At 40.7% G+C, this 21,949-nt stretch overlaps 1 protein-coding gene across 1 annotated transcript in view; it reads right to left on the bottom strand.

The window, feature by feature from the left end:
- The window catches only part of CUNH4orf45 (chromosome unknown C4orf45 homolog), a 65,027-nt gene that overhangs the window by 33,480 nt on the left and 9,598 nt on the right, over window positions 1-21,949 (bottom strand). The window lies entirely within an intron of this gene.

Raw genomic sequence — 21,949 nt, 5'->3', positions numbered from 1 at the left:
AATAATAATAGCTAATAACTTTACTATGTTCTAGGTGTTATTATAGGCCATTATGCGTGTTAATTCAATTAATCCTTATAATAACCAAATGAAGCAGGTGCTATATTTTCCCCATGTGGTAGGTGGGGAAACGAGGCACAGAAAGATGGGTTATTTGTCCAGTGTCACAGCTAACCAGCTCTGCATTCCCTTTCATTGCCCCACTAAATGACTTTGTTTATAATCAACTTTATACAGGCACATTTTATACATTAAAAAACCTCATATGTGGGTGTTGTATCGAGATAGATAAAACCTGAAATAAAAATTAGAAAATCCCCCAAATATATCAGAAGCAATTGGAAAGTGGAGAAGACTGTCAGGTGAAAAGGACCACTTATGACAGGTGATGATCCAAGGCAGGGGTAGTTAATAAATATTGGTATTTTATTTTTTTAAATTCATTTTTTAAAATATATTTTATTGATTTTTTACAGAGAGGAAGGGAGAGAGATAGAGAGCTAGAAACGTCGATGAGAAACATCGACCAGTTGCCTCTTGCACACCCCCTACCGGGGATGTGCCCGCAACCAATGTACATGCCCTTGACCGGAATCGAACCTGGGACCTTTCAGTCCACAGACCGATGCTCTACCACTGAGCCAAACCGGTTTCAGCTTTTTTAAATGCATTTTTATTGATTTTAGAGAGGAATAGGAGAAAGAGAGAGAGAAGAAAGCATCAATGTTAAAAAAGAATCGTTGATCAGCTGCCTCCTGCACTTTCCCTACTGGGGATCAAGCCTGCAACAAGGGCACGTGCCCTGACCAGGAATCAAACTGTAACCTCCTAATTCATAGGTCAATGCTAAACCACTGAACCATGCTGGCCAGGCTAAATATTGGTATTTTAAATGTAAGAATGAATAAGAAGCAATTGATGAATTGTGAAAGTGGATGAAATGAGAGAGAGAGAGAGAGAGAGAGAGAGAGAGAGAGAGAGAGAGAGAGAGAGAGAGAGAGAGGGTATGGGGCAATATCGCTGAAATAAACTTGGTTGTGAAAGCTGATGTGAAAATACAAAGAGGAGCTAAAGCTTTGGGGAAGAATGGTACTGACTGCAAATAGACAATGCGATGCTGGCCCCAGGAGAGTTTCAGGGGCCCCAGGACCAAAACGTGTGCAGGATTGTACGTGCAGAGCTGGGGCTCAAAGGAGGAACTTCATTGCAAAGACCTCACGGGCAGAGCTTCTGTGGTCACACTGCGTGTCACCTGGACCCCTGCCGGCCCTGTGGCTTCCTTCACTTTGCTCTTGGATCAGCCAGCTGGGTGTTTGCACAGCACAGGTATTCCGATGAAATGGTCCATGTCACAACAAACCTGTGTTTGGAAGAGTAATCTAAGCTTTCTAAGGAAGCTGAAAACATTCTTCAGACACACGATTTTGGCAGATGTTTTCACAGCTTCCTAATCTTCTTTGCTCCCCATGACGCATTGGGTATTTACTGTGGCTAATTCCCCTGGATGAATACATTGTGGCTTCCATTTTATTGGCTGCAGGCTTGCACTTTGGTGTAGCTGCTTTGGTAAAGTATAGAATGGCCAGAGCATGGAAGTCTGTCTTCTCTCTCAATACGACAGGTCTTGAGGTCTCACCTACAAGACTCCTGTCATAGGGAATTTTTGCAATCTCTTCTAAATAGTGTGAAGTATAGAAAAACTGTGTCTGTTTTGCTGGATTTCAGTGTATGCTTTAGGCCAGTATTTTTCCGAATGTTTCATCAAACAATGCTCCAATGCGTGCACTTGAAAAATATGTGTGGGTAGGGTGGGATGGGGTAGCTGGGGGTGTTGCATAATCAAATACATTTGGGAACACTGCTTGCTACATTTGCCTTTTAGAGATTCTCAGCACATGAAAGTATATTAGAAGTTCTGAGAAATTCTATGGTAAATAAACCTGTTTATATTATGCAGTGCAGAGTTTCTCAACTTTATTTAAACATGGCACAGTTCCCCCCACTGGATCATGGGGTCATGTGTATGAATCCCACAGACTTGGGGAAATAGTGATTCTGTGTGTGATGTTTCCATTGTCCTTAACATTTTGTCATTACCACACTCCACCGCAAATGTTAGAGCAGATATACTAGTACAGTGGTTGGCAAACTCATTAGTCAACAAAGCCAAATATCAACAGTACAATGACTGAAATTTCTTTTGAGAGCCAAATTTTTAAATTTAAATTTCTTCTAACATCACTTCTTCAAAATAGACTTGCCCAGGCCATGGTATTTTGTGGAAGAGCCACACTCAAAGGGCCAAAGAGCTGCATGTGGCTCTCGAGCCGCAGTTTGTCGACCACGGCATTAATATATCTGCAATTAGTTCCTTAGTTAGTCTATTCTGTGGACTATGATACATGTTTTAGGAGAGCCACCACTTGACAGCTGAGTCAAAAGCACGGGATTGTGGACAGTGGAATGAAAAGGGCTGGTGCTCTGCAAACAGAAAGTGTGTGTTTTAGGGGTGGGACGTCAGGGACTCCAATCAAGTTCTCTATGGCTTGCCTTAGCTGGTTTGGCTCAGTGAATAGAGCATAAGTTTGCAAACTGAAGGGTCCTGGGTTTGATTCTGGTGAAGGGCACATGCTTGGGTTGTGGGTTTAATCCCCAGTAGAGGGCATGAAAGAGGCAGCCAATCAATGATTCTCTCTCATTGTTGATGCTTCTATCTCTCTCTCCCTCTCCTTTCCTCTCTGAAATCAATAAAAATATATCTTTAAAAAAAAGGTCCTCCATGGCTTTAGTCAAGTCACTGGGCTTTTCTTATTAAATGTATCTTTATTGCTGAAAGTATTACAAATGTCCTCTTTTTATCCCATTAACCCCCTTCGCCCCATCCCCCCAGGCCTACCATACTATTGTCTGTGTCCATGAGTAATGCGTAGATGCATATACATCTTTGGTTAATCTCTTCCTGCACCCAGCTCCACCCTTCCCTCTGAGATTCATCCATCTGTTCCATGTTTCCACGCCTCTGGTTCTATTTGGTGCCTCCATTTAGTTTGTTCATTAGATTCCACATGTAAGTGAGATCATGTGATACTCGTCGTTCTCTGACTGGCTTATTTCTCCAGGTCCCTCCATGCTGTCTCAAAGGGTAAGAGATCCTTCTTTTATACAACTGCACAGTATGGCCCCTGGGCTTTTCTAACCATCATTTCTTCGTCTCTGCTTTAGAGCCAGAGTGATGCGATGGGCGTGACATAGAAGATTCCCGGGGAACCTGCCCTGGCCACACAGCTGAGTCAGGCACCTGCTGGTGAAGGGCGGCAGCTGGATGCCATGATCTGAGGTCGGCCCCGCATTCCCAGTGGACCTATAGCCAGCCCAGTGTTCCCTAGCCACCCAACCAGCCACATGCAGAAACGTGGTTTCCCTAATGAGACCGTCCCACTGGTGTTTGGCTTTAAATGGCCCATTCCCCCTCCCCCAGGCCTCATCCTCCGGAGCCTAAGACTCTCTGCTGGATCTGATTTCCTGCTTAAAAGTAAGGCTTCCAATTCATGTTTAGTCCATGTTCTCTTTGTCATCCCTGTTCAACTACTGTTGTTCCATCCCTTAGTGTGTTGCTGGTGAGATGAGGTTTTTTTGTTGGTGTTGTTTTCCTAGGGTAACTATTCTTGGATCTTTCATCCTCTTCCCCAAAACTCCAGCCCTCATTTTGCCAATGATGAAGTAGGCAGCTCCTGGGTTAACAAAACCCTCACCTGCCTGTCTTTGGGGCTCTCTTTCATGTTCCAGGGCTAAACTCTGGTGGATTATTTGTGGCTGTAAAGCTTACATAGAACTGCCGACGCTGTTCACTCAGCCCTATCACCTCTTCCACCGTGACTGCGGGGAAGGAGATGTGCTTCCAATAAAACCTGCACCAGGCGTCATGGTTCCACGTGTCTCCATCTTCCCTCCCTGGAGAAGGGCAGCTTCAAAGATGGTAAGGAAGATCCCAGCTCGCCTCTCTCCCGTGTGCCTGCCCAGCACTACTTGCTCATTTGTGTTTGAAATTCTACGTTACAGTAAAGGATGTGGTTTGGAAGCTAAACTGCTGTGGGTTCCCAGGCTGGCGTTGTCCTGTGTTGGCTTTGTGACCCGAGGAAAAAATGATCCAGCGTCTGAATTACAGGTTCCTCCTCCATAAAATGAGAAGAAGGATCTCTGTGTCACAGCATCATTGAAAGGAAGGGAGAGAATCAATGTTATGTCAAATTTTTTAAAAGGGTCAAGTAAACATCAGGCAAAAAACACTGCTCCATACATTTGTTCTTCCTCCAAACAATAAACCTCCTGTGGGCCATCGGAAAACATTAGGGACAGCTTCCGAGAAACTCAAACGGCCTCCAAGAAGCTCCTGGGATCATTGCTGTAAAAGGGTGTTTTAGAAAATAATTGTGCATAGAATTATAAGTTGGAATCGGGTTCTAAAGAATTAGAGAATTTGCTTGATGTGCATAGTTCAAATAATGATTTTACTGATATTGAGGACACCCTCCTGTGTGCCTGGGTCAGTATGAAATGAACAGAGATTCATAAAGCGTGGCCTCTGTGTTTCCAATTTCTCATATGCTAGCGGCTGAATGTTTGTGTCCTCCCCCAAATCCATATGCTAACTCCTAAGGCCCCATGTGGTGTATTTGGAAGTGCGGACTTTGGGAGATGATTAGGCCATGAGGGTGGAGCTAACACGCATGGGGTTAGTGCCCTTTATAAAAGAGGCCAGGAGGGCGCCCTCACCGCTCCTGCCACGGGAGGTGATCGTGAACAAACGGGCCATCTCTGGACCAGGGAGCAGCCTCGCACAGAGTCTGCCCCTTACCAGATGTCTTGACTTAGGACTTCCCACCTCCAGAAGTACGAGAAGTAAATTTCTGCCGTTTACAAGTCCCCAGACTATGGTGTTTTATTTTAAATATATTTTTTATTGATTTTTTTCGATGAGAGAGAAACATCTACCAGCTGCCTCTTGCACACCTCCTACCGGTGATGTGCCCGCAACCAACGTACATGCCCTTGACCGGGATCGAACCAGGGGCCTTTCAGTCCGCAGACGCTCTATCCACTGAGCCAAACCGGTTTCTATGGTGTTTTATTTTAGCAGCCCCGAATGGACCCACACATCCTACAGTCTGAAGGCAACCACACTCACCTCCTCTGGGAAACAGTGTCTGCTCTCAAGACAGACACGGCTGTTCACTGAAACTTGAAAGTGCAGTTTGGCCTGACGTGTGTGCATGCGTGGGTTTCCGGGCTGTTTCACGCGTGTGTGTCTCATCGCTGTGCTTGTCAAGCAACCTCTTACCCGTGTCCTTCGGAGACGAAGCTCCCCTATTTGCTCCGTCACTTCCCCAGGAACTAGAGCAGCGCGACACCGTCAGCAAGCGCTTGGTGAGGTCTGTTGAAAGAACAGCTACTTTCTCACGGACGTTGCTGATGTAATCCAGAAAAAAACCTCTGTGTTTTTCCCAGTGAGAACGAAGGCAGGATCCAAAGTTTTACCAGCACCCCCGGGCTTTTAAAAACAACACTGACTGACAGACTCGTCGCAACAAAACTTTGCATCCCTATGACTGTCCGCGTGTCCCTCTCACCTGAAGGGGAAAACTAAATATATAATGAAAAATGGGTTTCAGTGATTGGGGCGGGAGGGGGGGGGGGGTTGGTTTGGAATTTCCGTACTGTAACTGTGCATGAAATGGGCCATTTTTGTATAAGAAACCCCACCATTCATGGAGACAGGCTCCAGACGTTCCCATAAAAAGGGATATTAATAAGATCTATGAATGTAGAACTAATAAAAGCCCATTAGAGTACTGCAGGTAACAGGAAATCCATCACAAAATGGGTGGGATGAGAACATTTATGTCACATAATACGATCTGAGGCAGACGCATCCGGGGCTGTTCCACGCCATGGGTCAGGGATGTCATCAGAATCACAGGTTCTTCCCTTCTCTGGGCAGCATCCTCAGGGCAGCAGGTCGCCTTTGCTGTCAGGCCACTCCTCCTCAGTGTCAGGGAGGCTGTCTTCATGCCCCAGGGACCACACGCAGGCATCACCACACCCCAGGGGCACCCGTTTCATCCGTGGAGCAGCTTTTCCTAGAAAACCCCAGTGGATTCCTCTCGCTGGCCAGCGCTGAGTCATTCTTGCTCCCTAAGGCGGCCCCTGGCAGGAGGATGGGGATTTCAGTGACTGGTGTGGATGAATCAGAGTGTAATCCTGAGTCATGTGAGGCCAGGCTAGACATCCAAACAGGATACAAGCTTTCTAGAAAGGAAGAAGCGGATTCTGGCCTCTGGGTTATCCGCAGCAAAGTATCAAGGACAACACTTCTCATAGAGAAAAAAAAAATCTCAATCTCTCTCTCTTTCTCTCACATACACACACAGTGCAACATTTTATTGCTGTACAATCTCCTTTTAAGACAACATGAGATTATTTTAAGCCACTGCCTAACTCTCCTGCGGTTCTTGATCACATGCTAAACTGTAATTTGGTGTTTATGCTCTCAGACTTGAGGATATGGCTTTATACAGAAATGAGACAGAGCAACTGAGGCAAGCCAGGGCGCCTTCAGGAAATGCAAGGGAGAGAGAGCAGTTGTTGGTGTTTCTCTTCAAATCTTTTGATCCGAGCACACTTTTCTGTAAAGGGCCATACTGTCTCTGTCGCAACTCCAGTGCTGCCATCACAGCACAAAAAAGCCATTGACGATATGTGAACTATTATGTGCCTGGGTTCCAATAAAACTTTACTTATGAACACTGAAATTAGAATTATATACTATTTCACATGGCCACAGGCAGTCTTTTAATTGTTCAGCCACAGTGAGTGATCATTTTGGCTGCAGAGTGTGCCTCATATTTGCCTATATTTTATTTATTTTTACTATTTTTAAAAATATATAATTTTATTGATTTCAAAGAGAAAGGAAGGGGGGTAAGAGAGAATCACTGATAGGCTGCCTCCTGCACACCCCTCTCTGGGGATCAAGCCTGCAACCTGGACATGTGCCCTGACTGGGAATCGAACTGTGACCTCCTGGTTCATAGGTTGACACTCAACCACTGAGCCACGCTGGTTTGGCCTCCATGAATATTTTAGATAGAAAGCTTCCTCCTCCCTATTTGTTAGAGTCAAAGGGTTGACTACAGCACTGCGAAGATAAGGTTTTCATCCGTGCACTGGTGTAACTGCATGAGAGAAGTCACTTTCTGTGTGCACAGCAGGTCCCAGCTGAGAGCGTTGCTTTATCTGACCTTGCTGATGTTCATTTGGCCCCATCTCATCTCTGACTTTGTGGTCATTGATTTTCTTATTATTGGAGTTGCGTAAGTGGCCAGTGGGGAGAGGCAAATACATCAACCTGCCAGTACAAATAAAAAATACAAAAGTGGGGTGGGACCCTAAATTATACAGGTTAGCCTGGAAGAAATAACAGTAGGTGAGAATGACACTGATTTTGCTGGTGCTGGAAGGAACTGAGAGGCAAAGCATGGCTCCATGAGTGCTCTGAGAAATGACAGTATTTACTGCTGAATCCAAAGAGAAGAGGTGACTAAGAGAAGAGGGAGGAAATAGCCCTATGAGCTGTCAAACACACTGTTGACTTAATACCAGCTTTGCTTCAAAAAGAGACGAGGAAATAAACGTACCACTTTAAACATAGGCATTGACAGGGAGGCACATCACAATTATAGACCAAAGAAAATGTGTACTTTATTAAAAGAACACTTCTTAGCCTGCTTGAAATATGGCCATTTCCTCCTCTGTTCCCCGGATAAACAGTACATCAGGGCAGGATTGTTTATTTCTAGACGGCAGGAAGTGACTTCAGTCTAGACCAGGGCCGTTTAGACGAGGAAGTGGTATTTCTCAAGCTTGTAAATTATGTCATAAACAAGTAGAAATGGCTAAAGGTATGCTGTGAGTAAAACGCGTGAGCATGCTATTTGGATTATTGAGAAACATTTCTTTGTAAAACGCAAGGAAGTGGTAATCAACAGATAGGCACTATTTACAACAGAGAGGCAGGTTATCTGTCATATACCTTTACCCTTCTCTATGACACGGCTCCCAGACAGTTAAGAGAATCGAAATAAAGCGAGTCCTTGTTTATTCCAGGAATGGATTGCATTATGTGGCAGCACTTTGCTATTACAATGGATTTATGAACAGGTGAACGATTAGACACCCAAAGCCACACGGGAGCAGAGATTAAGAGATTATAAAGTATTTTAAATTTCTTTATGAGAACATATATGAATGTCCTTACTTTAGGGATCTATTTTCCTATTTCTTCGAGCAAACATTTTTTTAGAATTAGCGTGGTGTAATAAAAGGAGCACACAGGTGGGGAGAATGAATGGCAATTGGGATTTTGGTCTTGACCTTGCTGCCATTGGCTGAGAAGACTTAGGAAGTCATTTCATCTTCCTTGGTTCACCTCAATCCCTTCTTATTTCCCCCCAATAACTTCATTGAGATGTAACTGTCGTACAATAAACTGTATATATTTAAAGGGTACAATTTCTTAAGTTTTATGTATGTGTACACACATGAACAAGGTGGCCAGATAAGTAAAAAAATATCCAGTTAAATTTGAGTTTTATGTAAACAACAAATAATTTTTTAGTATAAGTATGTTTTAAACATTGCATAATGTGTATTTACACTAAAAATATTCTTTATATTAAAATTCAAATTTAATTGTTGTTTTTTTAGTTGCTAAATCTGGCAAGCTTATCCACGGAAACACCACCACAATCAAGATAAAGAACATATCCATCCAGTCCCTTTGTATATCCTTCCTTTCCCACCCTCTGACCTTTCCCATACTCAGGCAACCACTTATCTGCTTTCTGTTACAATGTGATTAATTTGCACTTTCTAGAATTTTGTATAAATGACATCATACTGTGTTCTCTCTTGCCTGGCTTCTTACAGGAAGCATAATTATTTTGAGATCATCCTTATTATAATATGTACCAACAGTTTTTTTTCTTGTTTATTATCGAATCGTATGGATGTGCCATATGTTTGTTTTATCCATTTACCTGTTAATGGACTTTTGGATTATGTTCAGTTTGGGGCTGTTACAGATAAAGCCACTTTGAACATTTCTGTGTTGTTCATTGTATGGACAAATGCTTTCATTTCTCTTAGTTGAATGCCTAGGAGTGGAATGGCTGGATCCTGTGGTGCGTGTATTAAGAAACTGTCTAATTGTTTTTCCAAAGTGATGCTACGCTTTTTCACTCCACCAGTATCTTCACGCTCTGGTTGCTCCACATGCTAATACTTGCTGATTTTTGCCACCCGAATAGGTGTGCAGTAGTATTTCATTGTGGTTTTAATTGGCACTCACTTCTCCAATGACTAATGATGTTGAGTATCTTATGCTTATTTGCCATCTGTGTATCTTCTTTGATGAAGCATCCGAATCTTTTGCTTATTTCTTAAGTTGTGTTGTTTTCTCATTGAGAATTTTGAGAGTTATTTATATGCTCTGGATACAAGTCTTTTGTCAACACACACTTTGCAAATAGTTTCTTCTAGTATGCCCTTGTATTTTTATTCTCTTAACGGTGTCTTACGGAGAGTAGAAATTTTTCATTTGGTCAAGACCAATTTATAAAATTGTACCTTTATAGATCATACTTTAGGTGTTGGATCTGAAAAAGATACTTGCCTAACCTAAAGTCATGAAGATCTTCTCCTATATTTTCCTTTAGAAGTTTTATATAGTTTTAGGTTTTTCATTTAAGTCTATGATCCATTTTAAGATAATTTTTCTATCTGATGAGAGCTATAGATTGAAATTCAATTTTTATGTGTATGGACAGCCAATTGTTCTAGCACCATTTGTTAGACTATTCTTTCTTCACTGAATTGCACCTGTTTTAGTGAATATATATACCCTGTTTCCCCGAAAATAAGACAGTGTCATATTAATTTTTGCTCCCAAAGATGCGCTGGGTCTTATTTTCAGGGGATGTCTTATTTTTCCATGAAGAAGAATACGGTACACATTTATTGTTAAATGAAAATAAAGGAAATTTATTACCTGAATATGGTACAGTAGTACGGTAGTTGTCAATACAAACCAGACAAACTGTGAATCCTACAGTATCAAGAATTTACTCATTTATTCAATGACAATCATGTCATCATCTTCTGGAACATCATCATAACAATCTAATTCCTGAATTTCCTGGTGAATTTCTTGTGACTCCATTTCTTTCAGAGTTAGTGGACCAAATTTCTCAAGTTTAGAGTGGGGGGGGGGGGCCCTTATTTTCAGGAGGATGCCTTATATTTTACTCAGAAGGAAACCTGTAAGTAGGCCTTATTTTCGGAGGATGTCTTATTTTTGGGGAAACATATATATACCATGTTTACTATAGTATATATAGTGATACATACTATATATCACTATATATCACTATATATACTATGTTTCACTATATATCACTATATATTACTATATATCACTATATATCACTATATATATCATTAAATGTATATGTCTGTAAATCTCTGTCTCTCTCTCTCCCTCTCACACACACACACACACACACACACAGTGTTAGTTAACTGAATCCCATGAAAAAGATATTTCTTTCTGTGGGCTGTAATCAGAAAAGTTTGAAAGCCACTGACATAATGGTTACCCAGATTACTTTTTCTCTCTCCTTTGGTCTCTTAATCATATTTGTCACTTCTATACATTCAATCCTCTCCACTATTTCAATGCCCACTGTCCTCTGAAACTTCATTTCCTGTGGAAGCACATTTATGACCACCCAAGGAAAGCAGTTCCCATTGCTTCTTCCATTTTCTCCTCTTTCTTTGCTACAAGGGAACGATGAAAGGTTTTATTTCTTCCCACCAACTTCATAGCACTCTCCGTGTGATTCACACTCTGCCCTTTCATTCAGTGTTTCTGTGGTTTGCAGCAAACCATTTCCTTTTTCATCTGTTTTGCCGTATTGGGAGGCATCGTGGTGTGGAGAAGAGATGGACTACACTTCATCTAAATTCTATTTCATCGTAAGTTCATAACCTTCTTCAAAATACTTCCTGTTTCTCAGGCTCAGTTCTTTATCTGGAAAATGAAACATCTCACTATCTTATACAATTGTTTAAGAAATGTTTTGTAGTGGAAATGTTTAAGATATTATGCAGCAAGTATCATGGTGCCAAATAGATGGAAATCAGATTTAATTTTACTTTAAATACAGATTCTTCTTCCACAGAAGAGACCCATTGTGAAAGTAGGCAGAAAAATACTCCTCTCTAAAGAGATCACAGCTACTAGAAATTCTAACCATCCAGCAAAGAGGCTTAAGGTAGTTTAATCAGATCCTAGCTCATTATAAATAACTAGAGGCCCGGTGCACGAAATTCGTGCATGGGTAGGGTCCCTAGTCCTGGTTGGCCATCAGGGCCAATCAGGCTTTTTGCCTTCCTGCCTCCCCGCCTCTTCCTTCCCTCGTTCCCGCAGCACCCCACAGCTGCTGGTGGTCACCCGCCATGTTCTGCACCCCCCCCCCCCTAGTGGTCAGTGCAAGTCATAACAAGTAATTGAACTGTTCTCCCAGTCGAACTCCCGAGGGGACACTTTGCATATTAGCCATAAATATTTATATATAAATTCTGGAAGCTAATATTGTTGTTTCAGTTTTGCATTGTATTACAACTTTAATAAATTTACTCATTTTTATAGTTGTTCTTCACCATCATTCATTCATTATTATTTATCCTAATTATAAACAATGACCTCATATAGAAGCTATAGGTCAAGAGTGTTTGTTTGATATTCCATTCTAGAAACTTAGGAATCCCTTCAACTGGGGTTTTTAGATACTGGAAGGTCCAATATAATATTAATATGAGCTTTAAACAAGTCTAAAGCTGTACTCTCCATGCAGTAGTCACCAGCCACACATAGCTATCGAGTAGTTGTTAAGTGATTAGTCCACATTGAAATGTGCTATAAAGTGAAAACACATACCGAATTTCAAAGTCTTAGTACAAAAGAAATAATGTGAAACATTCTTTAATAACTTTTGGTATTAATTTCATATTGAAGTGACAATAATTTGGAGGTATTTTCATTTATTTCTGAAGTTATTTTCAACTGTTTTAGTTTTTAAAATATGGCCACTAGGAAATGGTTAATTCTGTATGTGGTTTGCATTGTATTTCTACTGAACAGTACCAGCTGAGAGTTTGGAAACTAGTGAAATTCTACTTAGTACATACAACTCACTAAAGAGCCAGACAGAAGCAGTCTAGAAGGGTCCATTCAGTAAGCCCAAATGAAACCAATTTGAGCAACTCTGTTTATGTAGGGAAATGTTCGTGGCTTTAACATGTGGATAAACATACCGCGTCCTGTCACTGCGCTGTAATGTTGAACTTGTTACTCATCCCTGAAACCTACTCCCCCCCCCCCCCCCCCAGGTTTCTGTAGCTAATTGCTCACAGTTGGATTCCTTTTAAAGTGAGATTTCACTCCCTACGGGATATGTTGTACATGCTGACATCCTGAGAGTTTCTAAGTTTTCACTCCACATAATGCTCATTTTAGGTCATATCGTGGCTTTGTACAAAACAAAGAGCATGAAAGATGAGTTGCAGGCAATACTAAGAGGTGACAAGTAGAAATTCCCACGATCAATGCTAGTTGTGATCAAATAGTTACTAAAGAACCTTAAAGGCGGAAGTTTTTAAGTCAGAGCAATCATAGACTAATGACCTAATAATGATGTGTAAATAAAAAAATATGTAGTAGGTAGGCCAACCTCAAGGAAAGATAGAAAGTGGGGAATCAGAATGGCAAACTATGATCTTATTCACCCACCAGAAAAGAAGGCTGAGGGGTCTCAAGAAGTGTAGCTCAACAGAAGAGAGTTAGGAGGGTCAGGCTATTGTGCTTGAATGCCATCAAGCCAATGGTTAGCAGTGTTTTCCCTGCAATGCCGGTATTCTTCTGGTATTGCTTGGTTAAAATATTGATGCCATCAGCATTTTCTTCTAATTATCATTAAAAATATATTTAAGACTATAGTGATTAGCCCTAGCTGGTTTGGCTGCGGATAGAATGCTAGCCCCTGGACTAAAGAGTCCCAGGTTCAGTTCTAGTCAAGGGCCTTAGTTGCAGTCTTGATCTACAGCCCTGGTCCCAATCAATGTGTCTCTCTTACATTGATGTTTCTCTCTCTGTCTTTCCCTGCTTCCTTCTACTCTCTCTAAAAAATCAATGGAAAAATAGGTGAGGATTAACAAAAACAAAACAAGACTATAGTGATTATATAATAATAAGGTGGTTATTAGTAGTAAACTGTCTTTGAGAAATGCTGTATGTGAGATTTCTAAGACATTACATGTGAGATCACACAAAACATGGCTGCCTGATATTTCATAAACATTGATATGTAGGTATCATATACCTGTTACTGTGACTCAGTTTTTCTCATCTATAAAACGAGAATAACAGTATCTAAGAGACATATTTCTATAAGAATGAAATGAGATAATTCATGTAAACTTACAACAGTATCTAGCAGTAAATCTTAGATGGTCAAGATAATGAAATGATATGCACTTTTGTTTATTTTTTAATCTTTGATATGCACTTTAAAAATATTTTTATTGATTTCTTCTATGCTAATAGAGAGGAAGGGAGAGGATGAGAGAGATAGAAACATCAATGATGAAAAAAAAAAGAAAGAAAAAAACATCAATGATGAGAAACATTGATTGGCTGCCTCTTGCATGCCCCCTATTGGAGATTGATCTAACAACTCAGGCATGTGCCCTGGACTGGAATCGAACCCAGGGCCTTCAGCCCACAGGCCTACACTCTACCCATGGAGCCAAACCTGCTAGGGCTTGATAATGCACTTTTAATGATAACTGGTTTATGTTCATTTTCATAATTTTAATACACATTTATGAAATGGATCAAATGTTGAATATTTCTTACAGTAAATGACTAATATATGAAACCATATTTCATTGTCTGCTTTAATCCATGCTTATTAAATCCTTTCAGCACATTGTAATTGAAAAAATACTGCTATGCTTATGTAGCCAGGATTCAAGAAATATTTATAAATCCATGAGTGAAGTGAATTTAAGCAATGTTGCATTAGACATTAGGTCATCCAATATTTTCCTTCTGCTGTGAGTCTGTAGCAATGGTTTACTGGCATTCAGAGGAAAAATATTATGGTGTTCGCATATACCAATATCTGTGGTGTAAATATCCCCACCATGACCAGTTTCAAACTACCAAGCTGATGTCACTGAATGCAGAGTTGAAAAGAGTTGCTAACAATCAGAAGGTACAAGCCAACTCCTGCACACCAATCCCATAGACACTAGCAGTTAGTTCACTGATTATAACATGGCTCCTTATGCTATATTCATTTATTCATTATATCAGTGGTTCTCAAAGTATGGTTCTGGACCAGCAACATAAGCATTTGAGAACTTATTTAGAATGCAAAATCTCTTGCCCCACCTCCTATCTCCTGAAACACAAACTCTGAAGGTGGGCCTAGCATTCTGTGCCTTAACAATCCCTCCCTGTGACCTTGACACATGACAAAGTTGAAGAACCATGGCTTTATACCATTGCTATTGTTTCTAAAGAAGTAGAAATGCCAAGTCACTTCTGACATATGTTAATTAACATACCAAGACTAACCATGTTGGGGTTTTGATTCTTAAAAGCATCTAGTCTTGGCTTCTGAAATTGTCACTCATACATCCTCAGAATCAAGAAAGGGCATCAAACTGGTACTCTTATGGGAAGATAGGAAGTTAATTTCACCTTCAAATATTCCCATGTTACACTGCCATTCAGAGGCTCTGAGGGCAGTGGTGTAGTGCTACTGGTGGTGATTTCTGGTGGCTTCCGCAGTAGTGGCCTGGCCAAAATTCCTGTGCTATGATAAATAGCTGCCCTGTTGTACTACTAGACATATTAATCCACTTGGGTTGCCGGTTGGTTGGTTGGAAATCACATGAAGACAGCTAGTTACACTAGCCACAGCATTGGCAGAGAGGACGCGTTTGCAGCGTGTTCTGGGAGCTTTGGGTTGCTGCAGCCCCTGTGGGGTGTGGGGGCAGGTACAACCTGTACCCTGGGTTCTCTCCCTCGGCTGGTGCTCATCCAACTGCCAAAATATTTCCAGCCACAAAAGCGCATTCTAATTTTGGACCGGTCTAATTATTTTCCCATATGCTGAACTGAAATCTGCTTTGCTGTACAGTCACACATTCATCTGAATCCTAGCGGACAGTCCTCTCATTGGTCAGCCGGGCCGATACTGGGAAAGGCTCACACTAAGTTCTTTGGTAAAGGAGGCATCCTCTTCTTTTGCGTGCTCTTCGTGTAACTGATTCTCAACCATCCTGCCTCTCAATGCTCTTCCATTTATTAACATCTCCCTTAAAGCGCCTCACTCGGAACCGGAAAGAAGGCTGCAATGTGGTCCAGGCAGGGCAGAGTCCGCTTGTTTGTGGAACGCAGAGCTCTGTGATTACGTCAGCTCTGTTGGAACCATCTGGGCTCATCTTGAGTTTACAGTCAGCTACCACCTCCACACTAACCAATCACACGAGTGTCTTCCCTACCCTCTACTCGTTCTGTTGATTTTTAACCCTAAGTGCAAGGTTCATATTTATTTCTGTTACATTCTAATCTTGTTAGGTTTAGTCTCTAATTCTAAAATATTGTCTTTTACAACCGACATTGTCACTTAATTTTTACACTCTCTTTCTCTCTCTTTCTCCTAGGACAGTGGTTGGCAAACCACGGCTCTTGAGCCCTGGTTTGCCACTCTGTTGACTAATGAGTTTACCCACCACTGTCCTAGGATAACCCTAACCTAACCTGACTTTTATTAGGCCTTCTGCAAACCTAACAGCAAGCTTTCTCTTCCTCTATTCAAATATCTGAGAACAAACACAGCGAACTCCTGCTTCTCTCCCTCAATCAATTATTCAACATCAAAGCTGGAAACTAGAATAAAATGTCCGAGTGAAGTACCAGTTAAATATTGACTTTCACTTGCCAATTTTACTTCAGTCTGTCTTCCAGCTGAAGTGGCCTGAAAAACGAAAAGTGCTACAATCACTGTAAATAACTCCTAGAGAACATTTGGAATACACGACAGACATTAAATATTTGAAGTACCTATCCCCTTTCTTAGATTGTGCAGAAGGAGGCAGTTTAAGAATAGTATAGAACAATTAAAAGATTTACTAGTTTTTCTGAATCAGTTGAAGTATTTGGAGAATGTTGACACTTATTGAAAAATACTGCTACAATTTTTTTGCAATTTTTTCTCTGAGTTAATTATTTTTATGCTTATGAAAATTATTCCTCAATTGACTCCTTGAAGCTGTAAAAATTGAAAATAATTAGAAGGATTTTAAAAAGATATCCTACTTAGCACAGATTTACTTGCATTTAGAGCTTGCGAGCTATGTGAAGAAAGATTTCTGTACTCCACTTACGAGCTATAAGGTTATATAAAATCTAGAGCTGCAATCAAATAACATCATGTTCACAAATGCCATAATTTAATTCAGGAGGGGAGGTCCCAAGATGCTGTCTAATCTGATACCTCTGGACCAGATATCTTTAGATTAGAGACTATATTTTAGTTGACTCCAGTGAGGGCACTTTCCGGGAAGGGGAGGTGACCTTGTTATTTTCAATATGAAGAACCCTGGCTAACCTCACACCACAGGATGCTGGGAAATTTTTTTATGAAGTGATGCTGATACAAAATGGCACCAAATAATTCTGCTTATTTTGAATCCCCTCTCCCCCCACTCTCAAACATGGTATTATGTACTGTTGCATTCTTGCTTACAGAAAAGCAAATGAACTTCCCACATGTGAATAGGTGGTCAGTGGTTCCAAATCTACAGTTGTGACTGAGTGATCACAGGTTTCTCACAGTAACCAAATATCAGATTACACGTTTTTCAAATGAGAGATACAGAAAAATTGGAACCCTTGTGTGTTGCTGGTGGGGATGTCAAATGGTGCAGCTGCTGTAGGAAATGGTGTGATGGTTCCTCAAGAAATTAGACATAGAATTACCATAGGATCCAGCAATTCCACAGCAGCATTATTTGCAATAACCAAAAGATCAAACAACCTGAGCATCCATTGATGGAGGGGCAAATAAACAAAATGTGATGTGTGTGTGTGTGTGTGTGTGTGTGTGTGTGTGTGTGTGTCTTAGGGCTTTTACTAGTATAACAAAATACTAGAGTTTCTGAAACAGCAAAAACCTCTTTTCTTATAGATCTAGAGGCTGAAAGTCCAAAAACAAAGTGTTTTCCAGGGCCAACATCTGGAGAGACCCCTCTGCTTCCCTCTGTGTCCTCACATGGTCTTTCTTCTGTGCATGCATGGGGAGAAAAAGAGCTCTGATATTCTTCTTCCTTTTTTTAATATATTTTATTGATTTCATAGAGAAAGGGAAAGATAGAAACATCAATGATGAGAGAGAATCATTGATTGGCTACCTCCTGCATGCCCCGCACAGGGGATTGAGCTTGCAACCTGGCTATGTGCCCTTGACCAGAATTGAACCTGGGACCCTTTGGTCTGCAGGCTGATGCCCTATCCATAGGGTCAAACTGGATAGGGCCCTCTTACTTCTTATAAGGGCACCAATTTCATGGGATTAGAGCCCTATCCTTCAACCTTATTTAACCTTCATTACTTTCATGAAGGACATGTCTCCAAATACAATTACATTGAGGATTAGGGCTTCAACATATGAAATTGTCAGGGGGAAGGGGGGACAAGTCAATCCATTAAAACATACAATGAATCATTATTTATACAATGAATCATAAAAAGAAAGGAAATGGTGACACAAACTACAACAAGATGAAACTGGAGGACATTATGTTGAGTAAAAGAAGCCAGTCACAAAAGGATCCCATTTATATGCGATGACTAAAGTGGTCAATTTCATTGGGACAGAAAGTAGAATGGTAGTTGCCAGGGTCTGGGAAAGGGGAAATGGAGAGTTAGCGTTTAATGGACACAGAGTTTCAATTTTGCAAGATGGAATAGTTCTGAAGATGGATGGTGGTGAGGGTTACAACAAAACATAAATGTGCTTACTGCTTCGGGACTGTATGTTTTAAGTATTTACCATGATAGGAAATCTCTCTTAGATTAAACCATTCCTGCTTTAGTAGGTAACCCCAAATGGCACTCCCTCTTGGTAGATCTATTCCTCTTGAAATACATTTAAACGTATGATGTGCCATCGTACTGTCAACCCGCAGTCTAGTACTTTGTTTTATGCTTTTTTTCTACATTGTCTTCTCAAATGTCTGAGATGGGTATTTCATCTTCTACACCTACCTTTTTGTAGAATCTCCTATATTTTAACTATGAATTGCAACTTAATTTTTCTCAAGTGTTGTCATCACAGTGGTAGTAATAAAATCATATGTTTACTGAATTACAGGAAAATCATTTTGGGGACTGACTACCAAGCCCTACAAGAACGTAAATAATTGAACAATATTATTAGATGTTAATTGACTCAAAACGAGCAAAATTGGCAAGTCCCAGAGTTATTCTGCCTTTGGTCTCTTTCCCTTCTTTGACCAATATGCAAATACAGGGAAAGCCTGGGGTCTGACACACAATAAATATTTGTGAAATAAATGAATATGTGTGTGATATGTGTGTGATAGAAAGAACTCTCTGGTGGAAAGGAGAAATCTTCTATCTCATGTGAACCAAACAGGTGCAGATCTCTCAGCAACAAACTTAGAAGTAGTATTATACTTCTGCAGGAATAATTCAGTTTGTGTTTTGTTTTAAATACACATTTTTATTGATTTCAGAGAAGAAGGGAGAGGGAGAGAGATAGAAACATCAATGCTGAGAGAGAATTATTGATTGGCTGTCCCCTCCATGCCCCACACTGGTGATCGAGCTGCAACCTAGGCATGTATCATGTCGGCCAGGCTGATTCAGTTTTTTAAATACAGCTAGCAATTTTTCACTTAGAAATACTTTTCTTTACAAGTGTAGCAAAGCATTTAGAACTGAAATTTAATTATCTCTTAGTCTTTTTTTTTTTTTTAATCACAAGTCAGGAACAATAGTACAACTTTAGGGCATTTGTCTTTATGCCTTTGCAAATATTGTAATACAAAAGGTGTCAAGATTTGCTAGCTCAACAGAAGAGAAATAGTCTGTTAGAAAGCAGGGATTTGGAACAAAAAAATCAGTTTTTATATTGCTTTGCAATTTATGCATAAATATTAATAACATATATTAAAATGCTGACAAAAGATTAAAACCTAAAATCTTGTGAAATTAAACTAATGATGATAGTTGTTTAAAAATTACCTAAGTGCTTACTACAGGCTCAGTATTAGGCTGATGAGGCAAAATGATCAGGCTTGATCCAGCCCTCAGAGAACTTATAATCTAGCTAAGAAAACTGTCGTACACACTGAACAGCTAGCCCAGAACTGGGCAAGCCTGCCTTTCATTAAAAGAGAAATTCAAAGAAAGGCGTGATCGATGAGAATTAGTCGTGGCAAATGTGGGCCTTGTGCAGGACTTGGAGAGATCAATGCAGTCAACACACAGGTTTGGAAAATTAGAATTTATCATTTAAAAAGTGTACATCTACAATCAGATGCATGTGAAATGTTGGGATGGGACTCGGTTCAATTTCCCTGCTGTCTGTGTAAGAGAAATGGAATGTTAAGCAGATTTCCAATAGCACTGCCAGTGTCCATTCGTCAGACCACGGCGACATGTGTAGTTTCATATGAAACATCGCACAGTTGCCCACCCTCTTCAATTGCTGGCTATTGCTTGCAGCAGACGAAGAAATGAAAGTGATAAACATGGACCCATTAGCTGAACTCTCTTTAACCCACTTACTATTGCAGTGTCCACAAATTACAAAATGACATTATTTTGCTCCAGCTGGTACTAATTATTAGAGGGGAGAAATGCAACGATTAGCAATTACAGATCTTTTTCTAGTTTCTAATTCCTAGTTAATAAGAAAAAGGAGGGGATGAATCCTGTTATTTTTTCTTTCTTTTTCTTTTCCCTTCTCTTTTGGGGAGGAGAGCTTTCTAGATTGTCATCTTTTCTGAGTTATTTTTCTACTTTTTCTTCGGTAACCCCTTGTGGTTGCGGCCTACTTACTTCACACTTGTTTGTCACTTAAAAAGGCTAAAGTGGGGAGTCCTACTGTGCTCTCCATTTCTCATTTTTCTTGCAGCAGACTGCCCCCCACAGAGAGACACCGTGAGCAGCAGCTGGGCCCTGGAAGAGGGAGGGGATTAAATGCATTCCCTTTGAACCGTCTGATTCCCTCCCATGGCTTCCCACAATGCATCTGCAGTATTTTTATTTTTCTATTTCTACTAAAAAGCATATCTCTGTCTTAACCTGTTAACTGAGCGGGACCTATAAATACGTCAAATGTAAACAATATCTGGAGTGGGTAGGAAGTATGAATACGTCCTGGAAATATATGTTGCGCCCTGAGAGGGACGGTATATATTTTTTGTAATCTTTATAATTGTTTGTAAAATTTATAATTTTTTATTTCTTTTTTTTGTTGGTATTCTTTTCTACTTTTTTTGTAATTTTGTATTGTATTGTCCTTTGTGCTTTTTATATGAATAAATGAAAAAAATATATATCATTTATTTTAATTAAGTATAAATAAAAATAATAATAATATGAAATTACGTCCTCCGGGTGTGACGTACTGACACGTCCTACTGAAAGAGTACGTGCCCATTACAGGTTGCGTAATTAAAAAGGGAACTCTCCAGTTAACAGGTTAGAAGAGCAGGAACGTAAGCAAGCAGCGCCCTGGAAAGCCCTGTAGGAGGGTGGAGAGAGGAGCGCCTGGGTGCACAGAGTACAGGTTGGAGGAAGCAGGTGGACAGAAGCTCCTTGTCTAAAATCTGTTTCTGGCTGTTGCTCTCCGCAGTGCTCGATTAGTGGACAAACCATATGAAACACTGAGAAAGTGGTGTTGGATGGGAGAGGAAGACCTTGTGGAGGACTCCCTCTTCTTTCCAACAATACACTAATCTACTCCAGGGAAAGAAATGAACAAAAATAGTGAGTAATGATGCGTTCCTTCTGCATTTTCCTTTGTGCTGAGATCATTATTGACCCGGTTTAGAGATAAACAGGTATCCAGAATGACTCTCTCGATAGCAGAATTATTGGTGAAACATATAAATCGGTGCCTATAGATAGTACGATGAAGGAAAAGGCCTTAGACTGCAATCTTCTCAAGGAATTGTCAACCCTTCAGCTCATTCACCCCTTCCCTCCACAAACATGTGTGTGTGTGTGTGTGTGTGTGTGTGTGTGTGTGTGTGTGTGTGTTTTAAATATATTTTTATTTATTTCAGAGAGAGGAAGGGAGAAGAGATAGAAACATCAATGATGAGAGAGAATCATTGATTGGTTGCCTCCTTTAGACCCCCTACTGGAGATTGAGCCTGCAACCCAGGCATGTGCCCTTGACTGGAATCAAACCTGGAACCCCTCAGTCTGCAGTCCAACACTCTATCCATTGAGCCAAACCAGCGAGGGCCACAAACGTTATTTAGTGTACTCCACATTAGGCGTAATCTGCCTAGCCTTTGAAGCTGGAACCAGAAAGAAGGTGAGTCCTAGAAGTCCTGTTCCTCACCCCCAGCTGGAGCACCAAAATGTCCAGCTTCACAAGAACAGCTCTGGCTGTGGTGTACTCAGCACTGAGCGGCGACCCCCACCAGGTCAGCAAAGTGATTCAGATGCTGGTTACGAAGCAACACACCAAAGCAGTGGGTCAAGGCAGTGTGGGTT

This window comes from Pipistrellus kuhlii, unplaced genomic scaffold (genome assembly GCF_014108245.1).
Source record: "Pipistrellus kuhlii isolate mPipKuh1 unplaced genomic scaffold, mPipKuh1.p scaffold_m20_p_8, whole genome shotgun sequence".
In the NCBI taxonomy this organism is placed as follows: domain Eukaryota; kingdom Metazoa; phylum Chordata; class Mammalia; order Chiroptera; family Vespertilionidae; genus Pipistrellus; species Pipistrellus kuhlii.
Note: the sequence above shows the minus strand (reverse complement) of the source record. Positions and strands in the feature narration are given on the sequence as shown.